Source organism: Lissotriton vulgaris, chromosome 2_2 (genome assembly GCF_964263255.1).
Source record: "Lissotriton vulgaris chromosome 2_2, aLisVul1.2, whole genome shotgun sequence".
NCBI classification, from domain to species: domain Eukaryota; kingdom Metazoa; phylum Chordata; class Amphibia; order Caudata; family Salamandridae; genus Lissotriton; species Lissotriton vulgaris.
In genome coordinates, this window is record NC_141688.1 from 74,517,807 (window position 1) to 74,541,082 (window position 23,276).

Consider the following 23,276-nt stretch of genomic DNA (forward strand, 5'->3'; position numbering starts at 1 on the left):
GGAGACAGAGGGCGTTACAGAGAGAGGAATGGGATGATCCACTTGATCATGAAGAATGCTATGAGCTTTAATACGAGCAAGAGCTTCATTAGTTAATGCAGCTTGGGAGTGCTCTAGCGATCTGCGTTTCACCGGAGAGTAGGTGATAATTCGACCAGGGTTCATGGCCCCTGGGCCCGTCGGGCGCAGACGGGCTTGCCTTTGGCAATCCCGCTGCACGCGTCTGCTGCGCTTCTGCATGCTGGCGTACATATAAAGCCCGGTTCCGCCTCCAAGCTCCACCCCGTCCCGGCCGATTGGCTGAGACCGCTGGGAGGGGATTAGCCCAAGGACAGAGAACAATTCCGGCTGACACGCGATTCGAGTAAGTTTTACGAACAGTATTTAAAAACAAATAGCAGATTTTCACAGGCTATGCTTATCAGGAATGGTTCGCGCGGCAGGAGCAACAAACACACAATTGCTCGCTCCCCGCGCTACACTCTGATTTAAAGCCCGGTCCTGCCTCCAAGCTCCACCCCGTCCCAGCCGATTGGCTGAGGCCGCTGGGAGGGCATTAGCCCAAGGACAGAGAACAATTCCCCCTGACACGCAATTCGGGTAAGTTTTAAGAACAGTATTTAAAAACAAATCGCAGATTTTCACAGGCTATGCTTATCAGGAATGGTCCGCGTGGCAGCAGCAACAAACACACAATTAATTGTTGTTCTGCTGAGTTCGATACAGCTGTTTGCAACTACCATCAATGGCTGGATGTATCATTAACTCAGCTAGCCCCAGCAAAACAATCTCATAGCCATAATGTAGTATAGATTGTGGGTCCATTGTCAACATCTGCTAAGTTAGCATGAGCTTCGCTGCCATGAGGCTGCTTTTGTGCATGACACTACACACGTTTATTTTGCAAGACTTTATTTGTGCCCCTTTTCACAGCTTCAGTCTTGTAGCAACGTTATTGGTGGCGCGGTTAATATAAACCAACATGTAATTATGTACTTTCTTGCGACATCTGTCAACAAATCAAGGCTTCTATGGTGACACGTCCATCACAAACACAGCTTTGCATTGCAGATCGCCCTTTTGCTTGTCTCTATCTTGATCACTGCGGTCCATTTTCTTCAGATACTGCATATACATAAATTTTGGTTGCAGTTGATTGTGCATTAGATTAATTTGGGTTTGGCCACAACGCAGTGCTGACGCTCGAAATGTCATCAGGAATTTGCGTGTCTTTGTAGGGGTATTTGCCTGTGGCACCTTTCATTCTGACCAAGGTCCATCGTTCGCCTCTAAGGCGTACAAGGGCGCAATGAAGTCTTTGGGGGTGCTGGTGCAGTTTTTGTCTCCATAGTATGTTTTGCCACACGCAGATGTATATTTAGGCACTGGTTCCATGGTACCGAGGCCCTTCCTGAACCCGTATGAAACTGGAGAGAGAATATCACTCTCAGATAACCAGAGAAGGAGATAATCCAAAATAACTTTCCTTCTCAGGGATTAAACCTTGTTAACAGTGGGAAAAGGATGTGCAGAGGCAATGTCAAATAATCTTGGTAATAATTCTTGATGGGTGGAAACATAGACAATGTTTTCCCCACAGACTACCTCTGATGTGGAGATGCTGATGGGGACCCAGCTGGAGCTGTTACAAATCCTTCATCTAATCCAGAAGTACATCACATGGCTCAGGAGTCTAAAGTATATATATATATATATATATATATATATATATATATATATATATATATATATATATATATATATATACCCTGCCACCTACAACAGTGTTGGTAAGATATGGAACTCTCTTCCACCGGAAGTATGCAGAATCTCCTCCACAATTGCTTTGAAACTGGAAGCCAAAAGATTCCTAATGAACATGTTCTTACCTTAATTGGGTTAGGATCATCGGCTCTAAGTCACTGATCCTTCAACTGTTATACCTTCAGTGGATGCTACTCTTCTTTACCTCATTGTGTGCTCCTCTCTTAGCCCACAAAGTACCTGGTATTGTATTACTCTCCTCTGTCCCTTTGTCATGTAATTTTGTAATTATTCATGTTTGTTATTCTTACTTGATGTCGATATTGCATTTATTACCTGCGTTTAATACCTGCCTTACATCCTTTTGTAAAGCGTTGTGATAACCTTCGGGATCTTGTTCGCGCTATATAAAACATTATAAATATAGGCCTGAGGGCACCTCAATTGTGAAGCGAATGAACCGTGACTTAAAGCAATCTTTGACAGCTAGAGTCTTAGGTACTGGTAGGAACTGGCTATCCCATTTGTATGGAGTCCAATGTGCACTTAATAATCTCCCTAGAAGACCTTTGGGTGGGCGGACTCCATACGAGATGCTCCTTGGCATCAAAATGTTTCTGACAGACCTTGATGGTCTATTCATTGCGGCGGCAGCCGCGACCTTTGGCGTAGATAATCATTCTACTGTTACAGGACATACAAGAGACCCATACCAGTCTTGCTACTGAACATTTGCCTTCGGCAACAGATGCTGCACTGCTGATTCCGGAGGCCGGCTGGCCTCCGAAAGTTGGAGATCTGGTCCAAGAGAAGTTGGAGAACAAAAAAGAATTTGATCCCTCTTATCGTGCACCGGTTCCAGTGCTTGGCTTAAAGGGTACTCGTACAGTTATACTGCCAGCACTTCCTGGTCGAAAAGATAACCGCTACATCTCCATTGACAATGCCAACCTACAACATCAGGCCGAATCTGAATAGTGTCACGCCTGCTGTTTCTTGCCCCACAATTTCACGGAATCCTGGGGTTGGTGCAACTTTAATTTCTCCAAACGACACTATCATCGAGATGGACCCTGTTGTTGATCATTTGCCTGTTACCCCAGCTTCCAAAGCGGAAGTTGAATACACATATTCCACAAGTGAGTCTTTACATAGATTGCCTGACAATTTTTTACACCATCGCAGTTTTTCTTGTGACTCGTCCTCCACCTCCTCACTTGGCCCTACAAAATTGACTGTTTTTGTCTCCTGGTTTAAACAGACTTTTTTGGTCCCTCCTTTGACATACATCTGGTTGGTCCTCACACTGATTAGTCTCTTCATGACAATTGGCTTTGTAAAAGTGTTTTTTCTGCTCATCAATGGACACTATTTGCCTGAACGCTATGCTGTGAACCTGGTTGATGGAATGTTGGCCCCCACTCCTCTTCCAACATCATGAAACGTGACCAGACTCTTTGTAACATTTCAGCGTTCCCTGTAGCTGATGGCATCGTCTGGGATACAGTGGATTTCCAAGTACATGGGCAGACGGAGATCGTTACCGTTCCATACGGTTTTCGTGTCTTCCTGGGTGATGTGGTGACACAGGACATATGTTCAGATGATTGGGATGTGCATGCAGTACAAGCATTGTTTTCAGTTTAAAGTATTATGCTGCTTTTAATGCTGAAGATTTATATTTGAATTCTGCCAATTATTTCTGTTATCAACACTATGGGCATCATTTCCTACATAAGACAAATACAATACAATCTGCTATTAATTACACACAGTGAGAACATTGTCCCACTCCATTGAAAACACTTAGAAGTAAATTTGCATACTTCACAGACTTTGATAGGTCTGCTCCTGAGTCCTACTATTTTAAACTGAATATTTCCTCAACACCCAAAGTCATGTTAACGCATACAAAATTAATTTATTCTAATTATTTTTTGAGATGAGCTGTCATTAAGGGGTTATGCTCATTGGAAGGCCACAATTGATTTGAAATCGATCTGGTGTTCAAAAATCTGGTAAGTGAGAGGCACTGAAGCCTTACATCGTGCCTGCCTCATACCAGCACAAATTGTTTTTAAATGATACAGTGTACCAAACAACTTGTTTGCGCTTGGCCACCGCAGAGAAAATGAACGCCCCCGCCATTCCCTCTTTAGCTGAATATGACAATTGGCGCTCATGCACAAATGACACCATTGATACATTACAACATTTAATTCAAAATCACACGTTTAATACGTCTGAACTGGATCCATTGGGTTGGTTAGTTGGCAGACGAATTATAATGCCTGCTAACTACGTTTTCACAACACTACCTTAGGTTATATGCAAGACAGACCGGACCCAAGGTGTCCAGATACCCATTAGGTAACAACCTATTCGGTTGGTAAATTATGTCAACAGTGTTGTAGCACTCAACACTTTCATCCGTTAAACAACACTTAACATTGTTGTCCAAAGAGATTCTATTACGCAACTTACAATGAAATTTGGAAACTTTCACCAATTGAAGCTGCATCTCGTTTGCAGGAAATTGACTAAGCAAACTTAGAAAAGGTTCTTACTGTTGTCGACAACAGTATTAGTGAGCTATCTTACCGCATTTACACTTTAGATAATATTGTTTCTTCCGTTATAGATATTGTACAAGAAGATGTGTCTCTGTTATATCATGGGCAAAATCAATTGCGTTCTGTGATGCAATTTGCATGGACTTTGCAAACTCTGAAAATGGCCTCTGCTTCGTTTTTACCATTTATTTTAACTGAGAAACAGCAGTTTAATGTTCATGAAAGATACAATATTCCTGTTTCTACATATAGACATATAGAAAAAATAGACCCATTGCCCTATTCTGTAGCGGAAACTGATTCTACAGTAGGTCATTCCCTTGTTTGCAAAAACATTAAGTTGCATGGAGCATGTAACATGTCAGCTCCGAACCTTGCATGTGTTTAAAAAGGTAATCCAGTTCACTCGTTCCAATAATTCCCATGTTCACTCTGCTTACTAACGGTAGTTATCTTATTCTAAATAACCAAGAATTCTGCGGTTTGCTGGCAGGCATACCATACATAGTGACGGTTTCACAGCACGTAATATGTTGTAAAAATGTGCTTTTTCCTCCCCCGCGTGGGCAGTTCGAAAGCTTAATTTGGCATTCAATACCAAATTTGAAAACAGATTTCAACAAGTTGAGCAGATTAAATGCACTTTTAACCCAACAAGAAGTCGCTCTTACTTCTGCACGAGAAACCTTCCGCCTGCAGGTGGCTATTGCTGCTAGCGAAATTCAAACGCTTTTAAACACTAACCTCCCACTGCATTTTGGGGAGTTAATACACCGCATATCTAACACGTCTGATACAAGAGGCCTTGCACCTTTTTTTTTTTTTAAAGCTGTCGGCTCCGGTCTTGTGCCTTCTTTTCAGACAATATTTACAGTTATACCTGCATTCATTCATTCTATCTTTTCCAGCATCTTTGGTGGATCCCCTTTAATACTGGCATTAGCTGCTGGAATCCTGCTTCTACTGTGTCTGGTGCGCAATGGCTGCTCATCTTATAATGCTGCACAGACCGGGCTGGCTGCAATTGCTCCGTGACCGTATGCATGAATGCTTCGGTACACTACTTCTAGCAGCACTCAGTGTGTCTTATGGGTTGTCCTTCAGCTTAGCGTATCTCACTTGCGTGCAACCAGTCTTTTGGTGTCTAGAACATCCGTTTACTGGGGTGTTGGATTGATGGCTCTCCAATACGTCATGTTCAGGCCCGGATTTCGACCAGCTAATGGGACCCTTAGTGGCCCATGAGCAGGACTGTTCTGGGATTGGCTTTATGGCGCGTGCGGCTGCACTTGGAATCTTGGCTGAATGGGATATCTGTGAGGCTGCGCAATCTCCTACTTCACAGTTACATCGAATATCACGCAAGTTATCGGGAGATGCTAATGGAGGCACTCAAGTATGAAGATCACGCTTGTTCCTTTGATTTGCTAAACTGGATGCATTGCTTTTTTCTACCAGTGAAAATTATGTACTTCTGGAGAGTGTAACATTTTTTTTGCTCCTACACTCGATGTATTACATTTTCCAGTTCTTGGATTCCGGATGCCTTTCTACAAAATTACTTTTTCTCCCAAATTGTTTTTTTTTCTCTCTCACTTCTCCGTTGTTCGTTTCGTTTGCTTTTAAACCCATAGACTTTTTGAACTCTGCTCTCACTTTTTGAACGCTGCTCTCTCTTTTTGAACTTTGTTTTCCTACTATGTCTACATACGATGGACTTACCAGGGAGAGGATGTAGTATAGATCCTGGGTCCATTGTCGACATCTGCTAAGTTAGCATGAGCTTCGCTGCCATGAGGCTGCTTTTGCGCACAACACCACATGCGTTTATTTTGCAAGACTTTATTTGTGCCCTTTTTCACATGCGAACTGTCTGCTTTTTGTGTTCTCTGCTGAGCTCTGAGGTTTAGTCTGCACATGATGTACAAGGTCGATCAACAATTCTCCTTGTTATTCTATTCTGGTCAGTCCCTCGTACCTAGACATAACATGACACACACAGCTGCACTACTGGAAATCAAATGCTTTAATATTGCATGCTAAGCGTGTTGTTCATATTTGGAGAGATACCTTTCCAGAGAGAAGAGATGTGCTTATTCTGAGATATAAACCTTTCATCCAGGCCTTGAGGTATGGGGTCTGCTGACAAAGCACAGAGGTCTTCTTTTTTATAATAAACTATTTTCTTACCATGGGGAGGGGGGTTAGGTATTGTAGCCATTATCCACTGTCTTTATAAAATGATATCCCCGTTTATATTCTATGGAATTGTGACAATGCTGACAATATTTTGCTTATGCATTTTGCTGCTAGTAATGGCACATGTACTAGACCATAGAGCGGGTTAGTTAAAATAAACATTTTAAACTATACCTCATCTCTGATTACTATCTTTGTGGACAAGTATAAGTGAGTGCGCGAAAGAGTGTCTGGCTCCCGCGATTCCTAAGAGAGTGACATGTTCTGGGTTTTCTATTCATTGGTAGCTTTGCTGGTAATCAGAGAACGAATGAGACACTATAGCTAGTCGGTTTGGGATTTTGGGTACTAATTTGGTAAGTTGGTACACCCCTATTCACTGAGGTCCTGTTTTTCTGTGCATAGTTTTGTAAATGTGCAGAATCCCTGCAACAATAACGCTAATCCCTTTGAACCTTGGTTCAATGACTATCTTAAGACGGATAAAATAGGAATGTAGGAGAGCAGAACGTAAATGAAGACTTGAGTACAATTCAGTTGATAAAGAGCTCTTTAAAACCAAGCTGCAGATTTACAAAAAGATGTTGCTAATAGCAAAAAAGATCTACTTCGTAGCAAAAATAGGAGCTATAAATTACTCTAAAGAAGTTTTCGCTCCCAGATTCTGAGCACCCAAACACAAACCAACAATTCTGTAACAAGTTATCACTCCACTTTTAAGACAAAGTTAAATCTATCTATGATTTCTTCTTAGACATCAGTCAAACTGACGATCTAAATAGCATGTCCCAATGGGCGCTCTCATCGTCAGCATATTATCCCATTTTGGGCCTTTGACGACAGATCAGACGCTAAGGACACTGATGCAGATTAAATCAGATTCTCCTCTGGACCCTTGTCCAGCCAGAATTATTCACTTTGTCCATGAAGTGACAGCCACTCACCTCACGGCCATGTTTAACAATCTATTGAAAGCAGAATATTATCCTAAAGTCTGGAAGGTAGGCTCTATTCTGCCATTATCAAAAAAGACCAACATAGACTTGGGTGACCCCAACAATTATCGACCAATCACTCGACTTCCATTCCCCGAAAAATTGGTCGAAAAATTGTTAACAATTAACTGAGCACCTTCTTAGATAAAACCAACTGTCTGGACTCTACATAGTTCGGTTTCTGAAGTCACCATAATACAGAGCTGGCGCTGATCACAGCTACGGAATAATCAGGCAGACAATAGATAACAGAGGTAATGCGGATTTGATCCATTTGGATCTTTCAGCCGCATTTGATGCGGTCAACCTCGCTCTTCTAATTGTTTGCCTCGAATCAATTGGGATCAAAGGCAACACACTTAGACGCATTTCCTCTTTCTTGGCCGGCCGCATCCAGATGGTCTCTCTCGGTGAATTCACCTCAGCAGCCTTTTCATTGCCCTGTGGGGTCCCCCAAAGCTCATCTCTGAGCCCAACCTTGTTCAATCTTTGTTACCTCACTTGCAGTCTTAATTAGATCATTTGGCTTCGCCTCAGTTTCTTACGTGGATGATACGCAGATTGCTATATCTATCACTGACAACCCCGGAGCCATGGCAGCTCAGTTTCACGATTGCATGCTTCATATCGGGAAATGGATGAGGGCAATTGTCTTAGACTAAGGCATAGATTCATCAAGCGAAATTGCGATCGCAATATCTGCGAAACAGCAATTGCAATTTCTGCTCCCGCAATTCATCAACTACAAAAGCAGCAAATAGCGAATATGCAAAACAAAGAATCGCAAAACCATTTGGTAACCCCCATTGCGATTCCTTAACAGCCATTCCCCACATCTTCTGCGAAATAAAATGCGAATTCGCAAAACAAATCGCTATTCCAATTCATCAAAAATCGCAAATTTTGAAAATACCCAAAATCGAGTTGCAATTTAAGGAGAAGCTAAACCAGGTGGTAACAATGAAGTCCAATTTGAAACAAAAAAAATGTAAACAAGAAACAGGTGTAGGGTAAATCAAACACACTGTAGGAGACTCAGTAGGAGCATGAGGAAAGTCACAATGCCAGGTCTCTATATCGTGGCAAGGCGGCTGAGGCTCCAGGCTGCAGCCCAGAACCAACGCAGGATCCAGGAGCGCATCTTCCGGCTGCGGATTACACTCCTGGGCCAGACTGAAGAGGAGATCTACTCCAAATACAGGCTGAATGGGGCAATGATAAATAAACTCATCAGAGACCTTGAACCCCTGATGAAGCCCAAAACTGAGGACCTATGCCGTGCCCACCCATGTCCAGGTACTGTGCTGCCTGTACCTCCTGGTCTCCGGAAGCTTCCAGGCTATAGTCGCATATGCAGGGGGCATATCACAGAGTACACTGTCACGCTGCCTACAGAGTTTCCTGGACGCCATGCTGAGCCGGATACACCATTACATCACCTTCCCAACAACCCAACAGGACTTAACGCAAACAAAACTAGACTTCTATCACACTGCCCATTTGCCCCATGTAATTGGTTGCATTGACTGCACCCACATTCATGTCTGTCCACCCGCAGAGACTGAATACATGTACCGGAACCGCAAGTCATACCACTCACGCAACTCCAGATGGTCTGCAATGCGAAGATCATCATCACAGACATTGTGGCCCAATACCCAGGGAGCACGCATGATTCGTTCATCTTCCGGCACAGCGGCATACACACCCGCTTGGCCAGGGGTGAATTCGGAAAAGGACATCTCATAGGTAAGTACAGAGCCTGTTAGTTAATATTTTCGAGGCATGTGAGGCACGCAACACTTTGCTCAGAGCACGCGTCGGCCTCTGGGTATTAGTTTCAGCGAGTGTGGCTTAGGTTGCTGATTGCGGCTAACGGGTTGTTTGTCAATGAAGTCCCATTGCCGTAGCAACAGGCGTGGCCTTTATTTGCTTTTAAAGGCTTAAGCGAAGGGTGAGATCAGTCTCGACGGAGAGACCGACGCACTGGATAAGCTCAATTTCAGCCATAGAGGGCCAAAAGAGGCATTGCGTGCGTTCGGGTGCAGGTGTTGGAACACCTCAGCACATGTTGATAAAGTTAAGTTTGTTGGTGTCAAAAGGCACTACCCACCTTACTCCACGATACGTTATAATAAACATTAATCTAAACAATAAATTGCAATATTTTAGAGGTGTACGATGGAGGGACATTATAATTAGGAGATAGGGTGGGATGGTAACTCTAGGCTTAAGTAGGTACATTGGCATAAAAGTGCTAACAACAAGGTAGTTGTTAGAAGATGTACTTATCTGTGAGCAACAGCAACAAAGAAGGCAGAATGCTGCGTGTTGGAGGATTTTATAAGTCATTAGAATGGTATTGAAGTTCTAGACTCTTCAAATGTAGCTGCTGTGAGCTTGGCAATAAAGGAGATGTCCATAGTGTTATACTCTGTGTCATGCCATAAAATCAAATGCTACTTAAGCTTATGCAGTGGCTACATAAGATGATGACCACATCCTCGGAGGTGCAGCATCTGGCTATCCCAGGATGCACCATTCTTCTCCTTCCCAAGGTGGCCGAACGCCTCTCTCTGCATCCACATCTTCTATGAACACCCCAGAGGTGAGGCTATCAAGGGGCTACTACCTACTGGAACAACGGTTTGACAACAGGTTTGCCCTCTCCTTCACAGATGCAAGCTTGTCTACCTGAACTGTAGAGCAGCCCCTTTCCCAGGTGTTCATTATTTGCCCTTCAAAGGCGGCTTTGACTTTTGGGTTAACACCAATGGGGCTTCCTGCCTGGCAGAGGTAACACATCCTCCAGTGGCAACCCTTTATTGTTTCTTTTCCTGGGTGTCATTAGCAGTCTCCCCAGGAGGGCAGGAAGCTGTCTGCAGGACACACCCCAGTGCAACAGTAAACGGGCACTGGAACCCTTGGGCAACTTAAGTGACAACTTCTAAAGTTGCACTTTGCCCACCAGTGACATTAAATTTGAATTAACCATTAAATCAGACTTAATGCCCTGATCCTTTTGATACCTTACAGCAGAGGTCTTCAAACTGGGGGGCGGGCACCCCTAAGGTGGCCTCGAGTGATCCCAGGGGGTGCGCCAGGCTCTGGCCAAAAGAAACATTATGCTTTGTTTTCAGCATAAAAAAATTAGCAGCAGTAAGCACGTCTGTAATGGGCCATCATTCACATCCTTTGTCATTTAAATCCTGGCTGGGAGAAGGTGTAAACAGGGAAGGGACTTCAAATTTTCTCCAAGACCCACACTGCCATTTCGAATAACCACACTGGATCCTTTGCACATTAGTAAGGCCTGCCTCACCGGAATAGTATGTTTGGAAATCATGTATTTGTTTGCATTTCTAAAACAGTGACAGAACTTAGCTGCAATGTTTAAATAAGTCTAGACATATTTAAACATTGCCAGTTAAATAAAATAATTGTGAAATATTTTGAGGGGCGGCCCGGCGAATTGTTTTCCTACACTGGGGTGGGGGTGCGCAGAATAAAAAAGTTTGAAGACCACTGCCTTACACTATCAACTTTAGCGGTCTCATTCAGAAGCTAGCACAGCTGAGGTGTCAGTCTGTAACTCTGTACTTGCTAATGGCTACTAGCCTTCTCACTGCAAAAATAATTTAGGGATTTTCTATCTGAAACATATACAAGTACACATTTCACTTTTTAACATACGGCATCCTTCCCTTAGGGCTTGTTAGGCCTATACTAGGGGTGACTTACATATATTAAAAGGGGAGGTTTAGTCTTAGCCTTTACCTGAAATGGCAAAGTTAAGAAAACAGATTAAAACTGACTTTCCGGGCTGCTGTGGCAGACTGGGGCTACGTTTTACTGCATCCCACTTAGGGTGGCATAACAAGTGCTACAGTCCCTGGGGGACACTCTAACTTACAGGCCCTAGGTATCCTGGGTAATATATATTAGGGACTTTCTGGTAAATTAGGCTATGCCAGTTTGGAACACAAAAAGATGGACGGAATCCGGAACATTGTCAAACATTCACCCCAGTACAGCGATAAGGGCCTAATTTTTTTTTTTAAATGATCATCATGCCATTACAGTTTAGAACCAGCCATATGCTAATCAGTCCTGACCCATCAAAGCAAGATCAATCTACACGACTGCCTGTATCACCCACAAAGACTTGTACACTTTCTCCCCTCCATACCTGGCAAATAAACTTTAAATCTCTGGAGGCTCTAAACCTTCTCGTAATGCGGAAAAATCACTGCTTGAGTCCCCCACCTTCAAAAGGGAAAGATCCATGGCTCAATCCTTCTCAGAAAATGCGATCAGAATCTGGAACTCGCTTCCTCCACTACTCCGTACCACCACCTCTAACCGGACTTTCAGAACTGACCTCAAATCTCTTCTCTTCCAAAGACACTTCCAGAATTAATACATCCTTTTTCACATCCCTCAAGGAAGTTCTTACAATGCTGTTAATATGTGATCTATGCCTGAATGATCCTAATCCTATTGTCTTTTTGATTTTTGTGTGACTGCCACCTCTTCGTATTTTACTTTTTCATCTATCTTATTTGTATCTGTAACGTGTGAGTATGTAAATTTCCTCATGTAACGTACTTGATTCTATTGTGAAGCGCTCCAACACCTTTGGGTAGAGTCCGCGCTATATAAAATTGCATTAAATAAATAAATAATCCCATCTACGATACTCTACACAATTCGCTTTACAGCATTCCATGCCACTCTAGACTACTTTACTCCAAGTTCCCCCCAATTTGCGATACGCCACACTATGACATTCTACTCTACCCCACCCCACTGTACCCCAGTCTATGCCAGTCCACCCCCACTCTTCTCGACCACACTAACTTTTATTAAACATGCTGAACAGCAGGCACGCTGGTGTACAGCATAGCTAAAACACATGGACAAAGTCAATAGCACTTGCATAGGCGAGACCTAATGGCTCTACCAATGCTTGCTTCCCTCTGCAGGGATCTGCACGAAAATGTGCATGTTTGAGGTTTGGTGCCACTGATAAAGAGTGCTCAGATTCCCTTAGCAATACATAGCGCATGGGAGAATAGGTTATTAACAGGGTTTGGTTGCAGTGGCGGCCCCAGTTCGTATCTTATATACATTCACTGGCCCCTGGGTTGAATGGAAGCGCCCCCTCACCCCCACACCGCATGGGCTGCAGAGGCCCGTGTAACGCCCTTGTATGGTTGCGTGTCGGTCCTCGGTCTCTGCCTTCCTTCCCAATGTTGGCTAGCTCTCCATGTCGAGGGAAGGCTAGGATGTATACCTCCTCATTCGAGGCGGATGGTATGGCTGAACGAATATGTTATTCTTGCACCCGTCCCTTCGGGGTGAAGGGGGCGGTTGGAGCACGGAGGGACCTTGTTTCCGTTCGAAGAGCGCGGTTGGCACTTTGTTGTGGGCACCGTCACACCGCGGGGTGAAGCCTTCCAAAAGAATGGGGTTCATGTTCCACCCTGGTCCTGCGGAAGGACATGGGGAGGATGCGGGTCACTACATGTATGCATGTATGTAGCTTTACGCGCCGGTCCCACACACACACGACACCGAGGAAGACCCGTCGACGCACCACTGCCGCCTCAGAGAAAGGGGCGTCTGTTGGGTGAACGTGTGACCCGCCCACGGGGAGAGGGGGTGTGTGGCTGCATTCTGTTCACGCCCCCAAAGGGGAAGGTGCCGGCTGGTTCCGCCCCGAGAGGTTGGGCTGCCTAACTTCTCGGTCCGCCCTCCATGGGAGGCTGGCTGCACCACAGGCCCGCCCCGAGGAGGCGAACCTTTCTCTCCCACCCTCAGCGATCCTCACCCGGCGTCCAGGTAACAGCTGCTGCCCCTGAAAATCCGCGGTACCCGGTACTCGCCTGTGACTGCGGGGAGGGAGGGAGGTTCTAAAGTGAGAGTCAGGCGCGGGATCAGACATGGGGAGGGCGCAGACCCGGGGAGCCCTCTGGGGCGGGAGTTCTGTTCGAGGAAACTGGGTTCGCGCCGAGAGGGGAGGCAATGAAGTTTTTAATGTTATTTATTATTATTTAATGCATGGGATGAGGGGCTCAGATCGGTAAAAGAGGGCTCTGATCAGAAGGGGTTTGGATCACACGCGGGGGTGGAGTCCAGACCAAAGGGGTCACGGATCAGCCGTGCGAGCGGTCAGAGCGCGGACCAGGCTCGGAAACATTGAAGCTGGTGGTGGCAATAGCGGGCACGTGTGCGCCCGTGGTGTCCAAGGGGCGGACGCCTCGGGTCTCGGCTTCCCTGGGGACGCATGGTCTCTCTGCGTATCCCTGAAGCCCACCCCCGACTTCCGGTTCTCTGTCAGAGGGTCTCCTGGAGGGGGAGGTTGGTGGCAGTAAGCCTGTTGCCGTGAGATTCACCGGCGCCGATCCATGCGGTTTATTGATGTCATGGACTACCGGACGTATACGGTGGAGATGGCGGGCCACAATTCTGTGACACTCAGTAATGGATGGCTACGTTGACAGGTGCAGATGTGGCACACAAAAAGTGGTCAAAGCGGGTTGGGATCTGTGGCTCACGGCACCTTTGCCAGATTGTAGCATGTGTACGTCGCTTACTACCCTTGTGTCGTTCCCTGAAGTACTTACCCGAATGGATAGCAAGCTTCACCGTGAGGGGTGTTTCACTGGAAGGGTGTTTTTGTTGTGAGCCTTTATGGGAAGCATTTTCATTTGGTTTGTGAAGACCACCGAGGTGCGGTTATCGTGTTATGGGACGAGCAGCTCCTGGCGGTATGATGGGTAAGGGTATGTGAGAGATAGATGTGCAAATAAACTTTTGGATAAACCAGTTTAGCCACCAGGGCAGCAGAATGCTGTGTGACTTTACACCCAAAGAGAATGCGGTTAATTTGAGAAGGCCCAGTAGTTCAGACCACCACATGTGCCAGGCAAAGATTCTGTCAAGTGCCTAACCAATGGGGTAAGGTTCATGGGGCTAACCCCACCCGCTTTGGGTATTTTCAAGCTGGTGATGAGTTTGGCCATACTAAACTTGGTGTGTGTGTGTGAGGAAAATATTATGGTCATCCCAGTGTACTCCGAAACCTAACACCAAAATCTAATTTGATTTAGGGCCTATACCCACAACAATCTCAGTGACAGAAGTTTGGTATAACAAAGCTGAGTTTATAAGAACTAGAAAGTGGATATTCACAAATAGTTTTGACATTCTTTTTCCACCATTTGAAGTGTTCCCCAAATGTTATATATATATACCCAGCAGACCTGTCAAACGGGTTGTGAGACTGTAATATCAAAAGAGGCCTGCTGTGCTTGGTGCCTGACAGGCTGGGAAGACAAAAGAAGGGCACTAACTAAGTGTCAGCTAAGATTCACCCGTGACGGGTGAGGCTTCTTTGACGTGCTCCCCAAGTGTCCTATTAAAAGCAACAGCAGATCGATCATGCAGGATGTGACAATCAAGCTGGAATTTACACTTTAATATAAAAAGGACCACCCCAAGACCCCCTTGCATATTTGGTCAGGTTCAGAGGGGGTATCTTTGAACCTGACAGAACATGGGGAACACTGGTTTGGCTAGGACAGCAGTTTGGCACCAATTCAGTAGCTCTTGGTTTTTTCATTGTTAGCCCAACTCTTCTCTGACCAATGAAGGACATCTCTGGCAGACATGGCATGGTCTCTATGTGGCGGTGAGAGAACATTATGGGCAGCTGTGGAACTTTGTCAATATTTGTTCGATTTTAGTTTGTCATTGTGAAGCATTTCATTTATGAGAATGTATGTATGCGCTATAGGTTATTGCAGTATGTTTCATTCAACAGTGACTAGTTGGCCGTTACTCCATTACAGGTGGTTGTTACGCTTATAGACCTCTTTATTCTCGGAGGCTTTGATGTCATTCTATTGGCAAGTGGTTATTGAGATATAAATTGATTTATCTTTGAGGTGGCGAACACTTAGACAGCTCGATGTTTGGAGGCATGTTTTGCGTATGACGGTGCCATGAGTTGCCTTTTGTGATCCGTATGAGGATTTGTTAATGTTGAGCAATGTCTGAATCACATGACAGTCACTGAAAGCATGTTTGAGCTTTTCTGGTCCTGTGTGTTATGTTGTGTTCCAAGGGTGCAGTTGGGCTAATATGTGATTTTGATGCCACACTTATTCAGGGAATCGAGGGTCCAGCCTCTCGTCGATCCCAGGCATGCTACCATACAGATGCATAGTCAAGGCCCCGTGACAGTCTGTCCCTTCAGGAAGTGCTACCGTACAGACATAGCAAATACAGTACAGGTAGCGCAAACACCAGGTCCAAATGTCATGTTTCTATTGCTTATTATCATACAGATACCTGTCATATTATCCGGGCGTTTGTCTAGCGTCTTCAACCAATTAGCATACCACTGACACACTTTATTTATTTGTGCACCATTTTTGTATGGGTGGTAGGCTGATGTTAAGAGCGAGAAAAGGGGGACATTTAGTGAAAGGTGAATGTTTGTGCATTTGGCAGTAACTGGACTGGTCTCGATTAAAATTAAATGCTGATTATTAGAGTTAGAAGCCTGGTGACTAGAGTGCCTGTGAACCCTAGTGCCTACAATTAAAAAGGGATTTAGTGTCTCCAATACTAATGCCATCTCTATTCTTGCTGAAGATGCACTAAGCAACAGTATCTCCCAAATCCCTTGTGAACACTGGATGTCCTAACTAAATCTATTTGACAAGAAACTAAACAATTGAATTAATAAAATTATACATTTTAATTTACTGCTTCAATATTCAATATTGATTACAACTATTTGGGAACTGGAAGTTAAAAAACAGAAGTGTGTGTGAAAATGCTTTGCAGAGAAAGGAGTAGCCAAGAAGCAAAATGCAGGTGTAGGGCCCTTTGAAAAAGAAAAGAAATGCAAGTGTAAAAAAAAGAAATGCAGGATGGGGACAAGGTAGTGCTGCTAAGTGACCGGGAGCAACATTAAACAGTGAGCAGATGAGGAGCTTTCGGTGGGAGTGGGTTAGGAAATAAAAGCAGAGTGGGACGTTGAGAGGAAGGGAAATCTTGCAGGAGCAGCGGGGGCGGGGAAGTGAGTGAGAAGCAACATTGGGGGGAGAGAGAGCTAGAAAACAACACTCCTCATTGAGTGCTGAAAGAAAAAAAGTATTACCCTGGTGGCAGTCGGAGAAGGATAGAAGTCATCGAATCAAAAGACGGTAAAGAAGATATGCCCCAGTAAAGGGACACATGGAAGTAGAGAAAGGAATGCAATCTCATAAGAAGCATGACATGTAAGTCAACCAGTGATAGGCAATGAGCTCACCCAAAGATTACTATATGTATTAACACTGTACACAATAGATCTTTCAACAGATAAAACTGTCTGTAGGTGAGACCTAAAAACCCTTTCCAAGCCCCACACGTCAGCTATATGAATGAAGGAAGGAATAGTGACCATTTAGAATCTATGTGATAGCAAGCACCCGCTCTCTCCAAATACAATCTAAACATTGTACAACAAATAGTACGTTTTACAGTAGTTTTTGAAAGAATGCAACCATCTCAAAATCTAATGTGGGCAAAAAAACGGTGGCAATCATAATCTCTGATAAGTTGATACCTACATGTAGTCAGTTATTCTTTGTAACAAAACATATTGCATAAGCTTTCATTCTGTGACAACAATGGATAACACCACAGAAAACCCTTATCCAATCAAACTTTCTGAAAAAAGTTGGGCAGCAGTTCAGAAAGCAACATGAATTAGGTTCTAGGATTGCAGAAATACAATTTATCAAACGAGTTGAGTGATGATAACATTTAATTTGAGAGTTCTAAATGATATAAATGGCATGCTTGTCAAACAGGGTATTTGTGGCTCCTTGAAAGTGGCAGCCTTGGCATTCACAAAGATGAGCATTGTATGGTTTGTGTGGTCACCCACCTATGCTGATGGTTACGGCTCCTGAGAATATATATACAAGTCGAATTTAAATATAATCTATGGGGGCATTTTATAATACTAGATTTGATGCTGCTTTATGTGTACATATGCAAATATGTAATGATTTAGAAAGAGTGAACCTAGCTACGGGACAGCTGAAGTCTATACACATAGAGGGGTACAAATAGATATTCCAGGAGAGGTTGTGAGGGTAAGGTGAGCCTGGGCTGTAAGAGAAGAGAGCCAGGGGGTGACATTATTTACATATGGTTTCTCCCATTCTTTGAGAAAATAACCTATACTATGGAATACTACCCAGATGAATTTATAGTTTTCAATATTAATTCAAGCATTTCAACAAATCACTTTTTTACTGCATAGTACATACAAAAATGACACTAGGGTGTCCACATGTCAGTGTTTTGGGGGAAATTATTTAGAAAGATGATGATGGAACCACATGGTTGTCTCCAGCGGGTTTGTTGCCATAGCTTGAGTAGTTTGTAAAATGTGACTTTTAGGTTATGGATTAATAAAGAGCACCAATATTCCCAGATAGTTTCTAGTTGCAAGAAAAGTAACTCACAAAGCCAGGGGCATGTGTTTAAGGCTGTGGTTAAATAGCCAAGTTTTTAGGATCTTATGAAACACCAGTTTTTTTCTTGCAACAGATGTTTAGGGGAATATTATTTCAGCGGTGAGCCCCTAAAATTTGGAATGCTTTCTCTCCCAATTTAATGTTCTTGGCTATAATAATTCCCAACAATTTCATAGTCATATCTATGATTATTTTCCTCAGAAGCTTCAGTACTGCCCCATGAAATAGCTTGAATCTTATACAAGCTGATTACTTTATGAATGGGCAGCTACTGAAGTTGGCAAATGGCGTTGGACATAAATTCAGATTTCTTTATGGGAAATGTCACTTTAGCAGCTGTATTAAAAATGTTCAGCAGTATCTGAATAGTTTTCTTTAATATACCCGTTACAGAAGTCAAGAAGTGACTCTTCCTTTTGGGAAAAAGAGTGAAATGGAAAGATCTGGTAACGTATGCAGACGTTTTTACAAATGTTTTATTTTTCCAGGTTTGTGTGGCTTCCAATGTCAAAGAAAGGTCTGACAGGACCCCAGAAGTTTTTTTAGCTAATTGTTAGTTGCATTGCATATTATCCATGTGGTTACATTGAATTAACTTAGTACATCTGTTAAAGGTTTAACTTTGACATTAAAATGTGCCGGTGGTAAGGCTGATCCTTGAAAAACGTTGACTCAAAGGTTTGACATTTGCCATTAAGGCAACAAATTGGACCGCTTGTGTCCTTTTCTCAAGGAAAAATGTTATCCGCTCATGGTGGATCTCTCGCATCTCAAAGTTTTTTTGGGTCCTGTAGGAGAATATGATGGTCCATGGTATTGCAGCAATAGAGCGATTGAATAAAATAACTACTTCCCTGTCACTGCCATTGACCATCATCCGCAGACCATCAGTTGTCAAAATGGATAGAGATTCAATACCCTGAACCTAGCTTGTGCTTTATGCAGAAGATTATTAGTTCTACAAAGTGCTGTAATTGAACATTGCCAACTCTTTCTAAAAGTGTTTCCAAGTAAGTTAATAATGAAGTAGGCCTATGACTAGAAGGAGCTTCTTGATTAAAAGTCTATTTTTTAAGAACAGATCGGATAATGGCTGATTTTAGGGAAGTGGGAATGATCACTGTTATAAGGGAATGGTTGATGATGTCATTCAAAGACAGAGCTACCTGTGACTTATTACTTAAGAAGCACTGCAGGCGTCCAGAATGTGTTTAGAGATTCGATAGCATTAAATAGTGTGCTGTGAACATTTTGTGCCTTATTGGTTTTATTAGTATCGTTTTTCAGTGGTTCTCACTAGGTAATATTATGTATTCCTTTGTGTGAAGTATTTTTTTATGTTCCAATTTTGAGAACTGTCTCTGCTCCATTTTAAGTGCAGGGGATTAGCAAGGATAGCTTTAGGGTTAATAGTAAAGTTTTTGATAAGTAGCAATATCATTGAGGGTGGTTTTAAAAATGTTGATGAGATTTACTTTTCCGTAAATATTTGTGCTTTTGCAAGCATCAGGCCTTTTTTACTCTTAATTTAGAATTTAACATGTCAGGATTGATAACTTTTCACTCTGGCGAAGTGATACTTGGTTTTTGATCTCAATTATGGTTCCAGTGAAATAGCAATACATTTTTAATATAATAAGGACAATCATCAGCCCATGGTAATTCAATAATCCGTTTGAATTTATTGCAGTTAGCAGGACTGAAAATCAGATCAAGCGTATGTCTCGCTTAGTGGGTATGGTTATTAATGGTTATTAATTTGCTGGGTTAGGCCCATAGCCTTCAGAATTTTACAGTTATTTTGCAACGCTTATAGGAGCTTGCTCTTTATTCAGTATACCAAAAAGAGGTGTACTGTAGAAAGAGTCCCGGTATCCCTTATAAGTGGGCTGGGGCTTGCTCTAGCAATCCCAAGGTGCTCTCTTAGGGGGAAGGCTGGTCGAGCAACTTTAGGCTTTAGTTATCAAAAGGCTTTGTTGCAGAGGAGAAAGGGGGGGGGGGAAACTGTCTTAAAAATAGCATGAGAGATCATAGCAAACACAGCAGAAAGATCCAACAGCATTACTATAATCGGGGAGTTTTTAATCAAGATAGCTTTGATATATTCAGAGACTTAAAGAAGAGCGGTTTCAGTGCTATACCCAAAGCGAAAACCTGATTTGCGAATCATGAATGGTTTCAAAATGGCCGACGGATAAGGAGCTCTGTCCAAGAGCTCCTGGGTGAGGGATCGCCTTTTTGGCAATATTCCTGGAATTTGCCCCCCTTTGATCCTTCTCCACCATGGGGATTTGTATGCTATTATTTTTTTTTTTTTTTTTTTTTTTTTTTTTTTGGGTAAGACATTTATTGTGCATTGTCATAGAAAATTGACAGTCATTCTCGCCTACAACCTCAATAGGCCGGCTTGGCAGAGTACACAGGCACAAATGAAAAGTACACCCATACACAGCCCATCAGCCGACAACCATAGGTCCGGCGGCATATGCTCGGTGGTAGCGTAGGCAGTGGTTTCGACAATGCATCCGCATGGTAAATTTGCCTGATCAGTCTTACATTTTGTGGCATTTTTTACAAAGGCCCCCGGAACCTAGGGGGAACTTCACTAAACATCAAAACAACAACCCCCTGTAAACCGTAAAGCACTGTGTCACAGCATTCTCCCCCCTCCACTTGCCCACAAATGTGGCCCATAGCGGCATAAAGTCATTAAACATTGGAGCGCTCAGTCCTCATTGTCAGTAGACGCCATTGACAACATATACTGTTGAAAGGGCTCCCAAAAGTCTCTGGGGCGGGATCCCATAGGCAGCTCCTCCTCATACGTGACTAAGGTGTCTCTGCAGTAGGTCAGATCTTCCAACCAAGTTCTCACCTTAGGCTTTCGCCTACTGTTCCAGTGTAGGGATATTCGTCTCTTCGCCATTAATAGCGCTATCACACAAAGTTTACGCCGTCTCGCTCGCAAGTTTGGCACCAGTCCCAGGAGACAAACTTTAGCAGTGCACGGCAATTGGGCTCCTAGCATAGCGTTGAGTGTCTGTATCACCTGAACCCAGTATTGTGATATAGCGTCGCAGTGCCATGCCAAGTGTATGAAGTCCGCGTGTTCCCGCCCACATCTAGTGCAATTAGAGTTGTCTCTCAGCCCGTATCTGTGCAAACGTGCAGGGGTGTGGTACATCTGGTGCAAATATTTGTAGTGGATCAGTCTGAGGTTCCCGTTAGGTGTTAGCATCCCTGTTAGCATGCAGGAGGCCTCCCAGTCTTCTTCCGTGAGGTCCTCCCCTAGCACCGTGTGCCATTTTTCCCTGGCTCGTGTAGTGTTACCTCCATTGCTAGCTTGCGCGCAGCGGTACAGCCGGGATACCAGGTGTGCAGCCGAGGGGGTGTTGATCATGAGTGTCAGTGGTGCTAGCGCTTGTGGTTCTGCTGGAAAAGACACAAAGTGTTCCTTCACCGCCCTCTGGAGTCTATAATAGTTAAAGCTAAACAACAGAGTTGGATTCTGGATATAGGTGAGTTGGTTCAGCTGTATAAAGTGCCCTTCCCTGTACAAGTCCCCAAGGGTGTCTATGCCAGCCCGTTTAAGGAGGTCCATTCCCACCTGTTCTTGCGTGACAGACAGCGCCGGGTGGTGAGCCAGCGGGAGTGCCGGTGCATAGAGTGGTGTGCATTTCGCCATCTTACTGAGTGTTCTCCATGCTTCCACCGTGGTGTTCACCGGGTTAATATCGTGAGCGTGTAGTCTGGGACGTTTGTGTGTCAGTATACTCGTTAGTGGGATGGGGTCAGCATCTCCATGCTCCACAGCCACATGTGTGAGGAAGGGAATCTCGTGAAACCAATGATGCGCATATTGCGCCTGAGCACATTGGTAGTATAGATAGATGTCTGGCACCTTGAATCCCCCTCTAGCGTACGGGAGCGTCATAGTCTGCAGGTCCAGTCTAGCTTGCTTACCCGCCCAGATTAAAGAGAGCATGAGAGTTTTAATGTTACGGAAAACCTCCGCCGGGGGCTTAATGGGGATATTGGTAAAAAGATATAAAAATTTGGGCAGGAGCACCATCTTTACAATGGCAAGCCTGTCCGCCAGTGAGAGCGGTAGTTTTATCCATCGTTTGACCTTGTCTTCCAGAGCAGAGACAGCCCTCCCGTAGTTGGTGCGGACTACTAGTTCTGGATCCCTGTGGAACCAGACGCCTAGGTATTTCGTCGGCTCCTCCTGCCATTCCAGGGGGTAGTCCAGGGGCATGGGTTGGGTGCTATCTGTCAGTGGGAGTATGAGGGATTTGTTCCAGTTAATGCGGAGCCCTGCATATTGGCCGAATTTAATGTATTCCCGCAGTAGGGGATTTAGGTTGGACTCCGGGTTCTTTACATATAAGACCATGTCGTCCGCATATAGGGCAATGTGTATGGGCCGCGTGGGTAACTGAATGGCTGAGTAGTGGTGGTGCTGTCTTATTTTACACGCCAAGGGCTCCAGTATAAGGGCAAACAGCATAGGTGAGAGGGGGCACCCTTGCCTGGTGCCACGTCGGATGTCGATCGGGGTCGAGAGATGTTTGTTCACCCGTATGCGGGCCGTCAGGCCTGAGTACAGCATCGTGATCCAGCCAATGAATAAGGGGGGAAATCCCATCCGGAGCAGAACTGCGTGTAGGAACGGCCAGTCAACCGTATCGAACGCCTTAGCCGCGTCCAGCAATACAGCAACCGCCTTGATGTCTGGGGCCAAATAGTGCGCCAAAGCAAAGAGGGTGCGGGTGTTGTGTGCAGTCGACCGGTCCGGGATGAACCCCGCCTGATCGGGTCGTATTAACATCGGCATTAGTGGTTTTAGCCGGTCCGCCAGGATGCTGGCTAGGATCTTGGTGTCAACGTTTATCAATGAGAGAGGCCGGTAGGAGTCGCACTGTTCTTCATCCTTGCCAGGTTTCAGAATGGCGATGATCAACGCCTCTCTCATAGACGGTGGCAGAGTCTGGGCTTCATGAGCGGCCTCGTACAGGTTCACCAGATGCGGTGCTAGCATGCTAGCGTACGTTTTATAGAATTCTATGCCAAATCCATCTGGGCCCGGTGCTTTGCCATTAGGGAGCCTTTTGATGGTGTCAATGATTTCTTGTGTCGTGAGGGGCCTAGCTAGGTATTCCCTGTGTCCGTCTGCCAGCCAGGCAATCTCTACGTCA

At 44.4% G+C, this 23,276-nt stretch overlaps 1 protein-coding gene across 3 annotated transcripts in view; it reads left to right on the plus strand.

The window, feature by feature from the left end:
* Window positions 1-13,307: 13,307 nt before the first annotated feature.
* The window catches only part of SIN3A (SIN3 transcription regulator family member A), an 802,206-nt gene continuing 792,237 nt past the window's right edge, over window positions 13,308-23,276 (plus strand). Inside the window, exons 1-2 of one of the 3 annotated variants that reach the window (XM_086959309.1) lie at window positions 13,308-13,375; window positions 18,472-18,524. The gene's annotated coding sequence lies outside the window, so the exon portion shown is untranslated. Of the gene's footprint in view, window positions 13,376-18,471; window positions 18,530-23,276 lie in introns of those variants that run through there. The other 2 variants (XM_086959306.1, XM_086959307.1) reach the window with 2 other exon arrangements.